This window comes from Armigeres subalbatus, chromosome 3, assembly GCF_024139115.2.
Source record: "Armigeres subalbatus isolate Guangzhou_Male chromosome 3, GZ_Asu_2, whole genome shotgun sequence".
Lineage (NCBI taxonomy): Eukaryota > Metazoa > Arthropoda > Insecta > Diptera > Culicidae > Armigeres > Armigeres subalbatus.
In genome coordinates, this window is record NC_085141.1 from 248,951,088 (window position 1) to 248,957,150 (window position 6,063).

General features: G+C 38.7%; 1 long non-coding RNA gene and 1 pseudogene across 1 annotated transcript; both read right to left on the reverse strand.

Moving 5' to 3' along the window:
- Positions 1–616: 616 nt before the first annotated feature.
- Positions 617–1,829, reverse strand: LOC134222393 (protein gustavus-like; annotated as a pseudogene).
- A 1,708-nt stretch (positions 1,830–3,537) lies between these two features.
- On the reverse strand, positions 3,538–4,229 carry LOC134227869 (uncharacterized). The gene is made up of 3 exons (XR_009983781.1): positions 4,013–4,229; positions 3,801–3,946; positions 3,538–3,730 (listed from the first exon to the last, which is right to left on the reverse strand). It is a non-coding gene; the product is annotated as an uncharacterized LOC134227869 (long non-coding RNA).
- Between the last annotated feature and the right edge of the window lie 1,834 nt (positions 4,230–6,063).

A 6,063-nucleotide genomic window follows, 5' to 3' on the forward strand; every position in this document is an offset into this window, starting at 1 on the left:
TGCATTTGGATTCGATTGTTTTTTATTTTCACTCCAAACGTTAAGAATCTCAAAGTCGCATTTAAATTTTCCAACTATTCGAAATATCCAATCAGAACTATAGTTACGGAAAACAACTTTCAAAACTCGGTTTCTGAAGGACTTACCAGACTACCAGAATTTGAGATATATTTAGCTGACATTGATGCATTACAATAGCAATGGTAACCGTTCACCAAAATATCCGCATCACTTTCCCAAATCCGCGCAAGGATTACAACTCGTTCGTGCAAACCATTCCAACCGACGACGCCACCTAACTATTCCACCTATTCGTTTACATTGCGATCGGTCAACACAAAATAAAAACAAAAATCAGAAAGTTATCCGACGCCCAAAAGTTGCTTGACCGCCAAAATGAAACCCTTTCGTTGAAGCAGCAAAAAAGTGATTGTAAACATGCTCATAAAGGTATCGATTGTTTTCGGTTTTGATCGATATCGGCAAAATCAATTACCCACAAAAGCTTAACCTTGGATGACGCGAAGGCTAAGGTTCAGTCCGGCTCTCAATTAAAAAAAACAAATGGAAAAACTGCTGCGCTCCGCCGGATCGCGTTGGTTGTTTGGGTTTGACATCAGCCTGCGAATGGCGCGTCGTTTCAAATTTCCAACGGCAATTGAATAAAAAGGGAATGGATACTTACGATCGAGGTCACCGATGTACTTCATGGTGATTTCGCAGTGCCCCCAGACGGCGGACACGATCGGGTAGAGCTTTCGTACCTTGAGCCCCCGGAATGCCACCATATTGACCGTCGACGATGAAACTGAGCGTTCCCTCGTCCATGTCTAACGCTACTAGGAATTTGTCCGGCACTAGGAAGGTCTCGTCTGGCTTAAGTATCGCGGGGTACGTGACACCGGGGCAGGTTTTCGAATTGTGGTACAGCATATTGCGTCCCAAGTCCCAGCCCCAACTCTGGTCGTTCGAACCGACCAGACTTTGATAACCTACGGAGTCCCTCGGATGTGGCAACACCGATCACAGCATGTGTACCTCGCTGCCGCGTCGACCAGAACACTTCCCACACGTGCAGTCCCTTGGTGAAGCCCACCTTGCCCCGTATGCAGTCTGTGCTCTGTGCCACCGGGTGCCGGTGGAATGTCATCTTGTCGTCCTCCTTCACAAACACATTGAGCGAGCGGTCCTCCGAGTTCCAGGAATATTTGATCTGCGTTTCGCGAGCGGCCGGTGGCATATCGAGCAGGAGATCAAGTCGGGCCGGACGCTGGAAGTGCGCCGCCAGTTCCACGGGATCTTCGGGATAAAGGGCGATGGTTGGTCGCGGTTGCTGACCGTTTTGACACCTCCACTGATCTTTTGGCCAATGTTCATGCCATGGTGAGCCCCGCTATTAGTACGACTGCTGCGGGTGCTTCGGATGGCAACCTTGTACGAAACTCGAATGCGCTCAAACTCACGGGGATCGATGCGGTTCAGGACCACGCGGGGCAGTAACGTTGAGGTGGATGACAATATACTCTGTGGACGGCGGCGATCGCTTGACCTTACCACCGGACCCCGGCTACTTTTGTATCTGCAAGGAGAACAAAACGGAAATGCTGTTAGTGATTTTTGTTAGCGTGAAAGTAATAAATAATGACAAAAAACTTTGTAGGAATTTTAGCGATCTAATTTAAATATTGCCATCCTATCGCAGATCGTCAGACAAATTAACACACAGGTTAAGAAAGGTTGATATACTTGCTTGAGATGGCCGTATGGATTGCAGTTTTTACTTTGGACAGAAAACGCAGAAAACGTAAATAAAACGTGACGTGAGGAATCTGTCAAAACTCACAGCAAACACTTTCAAATAAATTTACCATAATGTGAGTAAAATACACTAGCGCCTCTGGCGGTGCTGGTCTCGTCAGCTCATCTGGGTTGCATGAATTTTAAATCGGTTCTTCGGGACTCCGATGTCCCGGTTATTAGTTCCTGCTGGAACTCTTGGTGGAACTTTTATTCTCAGCATAATTAGTTTCCAACGCAACGTGCTAGCTAAACGGCTAAACTATTAACGCCAACTAGGTATAGTATGTTTGTGCTATTATCTACAACCAGTTTTATCAGACATTTCTAAGTTTTTAATTTGCAGACTGAACGATAGCGCGCAATCGTTATGACGATCGGTGGACGTCCGGCGGAATCACACCCTTTTGCCGGGCATCATCTGCCTGCTGATGAAAAATAACCGTAAGTTTTTGAATAGTTGATATTTTTTGTCAACTAAATAAGAATATTTAATGTTTAATATTTTAGGATGGTATATTAAATATCTAGCTGAGGACATATATAAAACCGGATGCCTGATCTATTTTCTGGTGTGAAATCGATGGCAGACTAAATCTTATTACATATATGTGCCACTACCTGCAGCTGAATAGGATTCCATTCGGTCCGTCCTAGAAAGGGGCAGAGCATTGGACTGCCACGATGCTTCCAGTTAACCATTGTAATTCCACATGTATAGCTTTGCTGTTGTTGCCGTCCAAGGAGGGACAGAAAATGACTGAGAAGCGATCGACCATTGCTAGCAAATATCCGGGATGAGTTTACAATCATAGTCACTCTTTTAACTTGAATAGAACTACAGGTGTTCACGGAGCGAACAGATCCTATTTCAGATGGGAAAATAAACGATACCAGTGGAAAACCTACATTAATTTAATTTATAAATAATACCAAAATTTCCCCCCAATACGATAAATAATAAAATAATGACACAGGTATCTTTCGGAGCACGATTGATTTGTTCAATTACTTTCCAAATTTGCATTGCTAGCTAATTTTCCTGTTCTTGATCCGAATAAAGCAGAGAACATAATACTAGTTTTCAATACTTTTATTAATGTTATCCATTTGCCCGAAGAAAATACAAATCATTAGCTGCAGCATATAAACCAAAACGACTGCACATAAAATTTATCATGACTGAATCGACTATAATGCATTAGCTTTGCACATAGTTTTCATGCGTGAAAGTAACTGATCACTTTTTAAGTGCGTGGCATATATGAGCAATGTGCGTTTTCCTTTGAGTGTACAATTATAATAAATAATTATTGTTAGGGTGAAATCAGGAGTGATTCAGTTTGATTCTAAATTTTCGACCACTATTCTAGTTTGCATCTGGAGCAAAATAGAACAAACTCGCTGGTTTCCCCAGCAGTGTTCTATTCATGTTTTTTAAATTTTCAATTAATTGAAATCATTATGTTACTGCCAAGAAAGGCGCCAGAATTGCAAAGTGGATTGATCCGTAGATAAAATGACGCATCCATACACCAAAACAATTGAAAAATATTTGAATCTCGTGATTCAATCGTGGTTCAAATCTGCAGAAAATAGAACGGAGCGTTATATCAGTTTTATTTTTTTGACAGTTGACTGGTATAAAAACTGAATCTAGAACAGCTGCTGGGAAATTCAATGTTTCAGATTCATATTCAAACTGACAGCCCCGAACGATTTGAATCACTGCTGATTTTACTTTTAATTTCATAATGTTCTTTATTCTTTATTTCCAACTTAAATGTATTACTTCATAGGGGTAGATTAATCTTGAATAATTGTGGATCCAGACATTTAATTGTTCTTATCTTGAATCCATCATATGTTGTCTTTGGGGTACGATTCTTTATTAATTAAATTTATCGGCTAAATAGGGACGAATCATTTTGTTCTGGAATAAAAATTCATTAAACATTTTGGTCAGATACTGCAGCCGATTTTCACTCCACTGCAACACGGACCGATCGCAATAGCGTTGCCCACAACACTAGAAGAGTCGCACTGATCCCGGAGTCTTATTGTGGCTCGCCACCATCTCATCATGTGGTCCCGTTTCTTTTTGCAATTGCAATCCACATTGTTTGACGACATCCTTCCGTCAACATTCCTAAAAACATGTTTATCTATCAGCAATAGAAAAGCTAACATATAGGAATCTCGGTATCGAACTTACATTTATTATTTTTCCCATGGAACTGGTATCGCCTGCCTTGGTGTATACAGGGTCCCGCGGAATACACTTTGTTGGTTGAATTTTGCCTGCTCCGTCATTCAGTCCAAAACTGTCACATCGCCGTCTGTTCGGAAATCAATTTATTCTGATAAAGTTGGTACAATCAACGTCACTATCGCGCACATATTTCGGTTGACTTTAACACTATTCGCCAGCCTGGGATCCCGGATAAAAATTTACCGTACCTTGTATGGCATAATCCATTAAAATACAATAGATTGTATAATAAATAATACAATCTATTGTACGTTTATTGTAGATTTCTCACGGTTGAAAAAAACCTTTATTGTACTTACTTTACAAGCACAGTAAATTTTAATGTTACCGATACATCCTATTATATTTTCATTGATCGCTTATGTTTTGTATTGCGTATCCAAAAACTAAACAAATCATAAACATATTCTATCTGGGAAATATCAAACACATCCTTCATAAAGGAAAAAATAACACAATTTTAGAATATTTTATTGATTCATTATATTGATGAAAAAACAATGGACAACAATAAAATAACAATTGCTTTTATTATTAATGAAAAAAAAGTTGTTCCAATTTTTCCCTATATTTTTTATTGCGGGTCTTGAAATGTTCATGTTAAGAATAATTCGTATTTTTTTAAATAAAAAATAACTAAAACTTTTGCTTTCATTTTACTCGGAGAAAGAGTGAATTTATTTGAGCGTGTACAGTTTGTTTATGATTTTGAAAAAAAAAAACGAAAAAAGTGGCATGGTGTATAAGTGTTGAGTGTTATCATCATATATAATATGTACCGGATGATTTTGATGCCGATATTTCAAATCCCTTTCGGAGGATTCTTAATTATCACCACCGAAGCAGGTGAGAACGTTTTTGTTAACAACTTAATCTATTTTCAGCTATTGAGCTCTCTGTTTAAAAACAACAATAACAAATTGTCTTTCGGAGTGGATAAGCCGGCTGGTTTCAGTTGGTTTGAATTCGGATTTGGCTAACCGGTGGCTCGACTGGATTCAGGCTGATTGATACTCAGTGAGTCTGTTATGAACATTTTTTTATTGAATTGCGTCAGGGATGGCAGTGAATTACGCAAACTTTGGTTAGTCTGATTTACGACGATTTACGAATCGGTTAATCGGATTATTTCACATTCAATTCGTTAGAAACAGTGTACTGTATGTGTGATTTACTCTATAATTCTTTTACCGTTTCAGAGTTTACACGGATGCTCAGAGCTGGGGGTTGGTCAACCGATTGACAAGGTATCATGACAAGACTCCTTATCTGCAAAAAAATCCGTCTTCCAAGCCAATGTTCTATCCACCATCTTGAAAGCCGGCTCGTTGATGATTCAAGCGGACTCTTATTTGAAATTGCCCAGAGGTTCCAAACTGGAGGATGAAATCGACGCAGAGAATCGAATTATGGCGAACTGGATGTAGTTCCGACCAAGAGCGTGATGAATGCCTAGCCGTAAATTTTACGTGAGGTACCTCTTCCTTACATACCTTACATCGTCTTTTGGTGGACCATTTTAACGCCAGCAGCATAAGTACAGGAAATATGGAGACACATCGTGGCAAGAAATCGTGAATATTTTGGACTCTACAACTATGGACTGAGTAATTTTAAATTATATACATTTAACAGTACAATTTTTTGTTTTACAATTTATTTTATTAACAGGGAAAATTTACATTCCTTGTGAGATGCAAAAAATGATTTTCACCATTAAAAAATATCATCGCAATTTGTAATATCGATTCAATATTACAAAGTGCAATGATGTATTATTGAAAAGTGAATCATTTTTTTTTGCATTTCACAAGAAATGTGATTTTTCTCTGTTAGTAAAATAAATTGTAAAACACTCAATTGTATTGTATTTCTTTTGTAATACTGAAGTGAATTTTATTCTAAAATTTGTTGTACGTCTATGGTAAAAGAATAAAAAAATGAAGCATAACATTTAAAACACATTGTTTTCTATTGTTTCGTCCATAGAAATC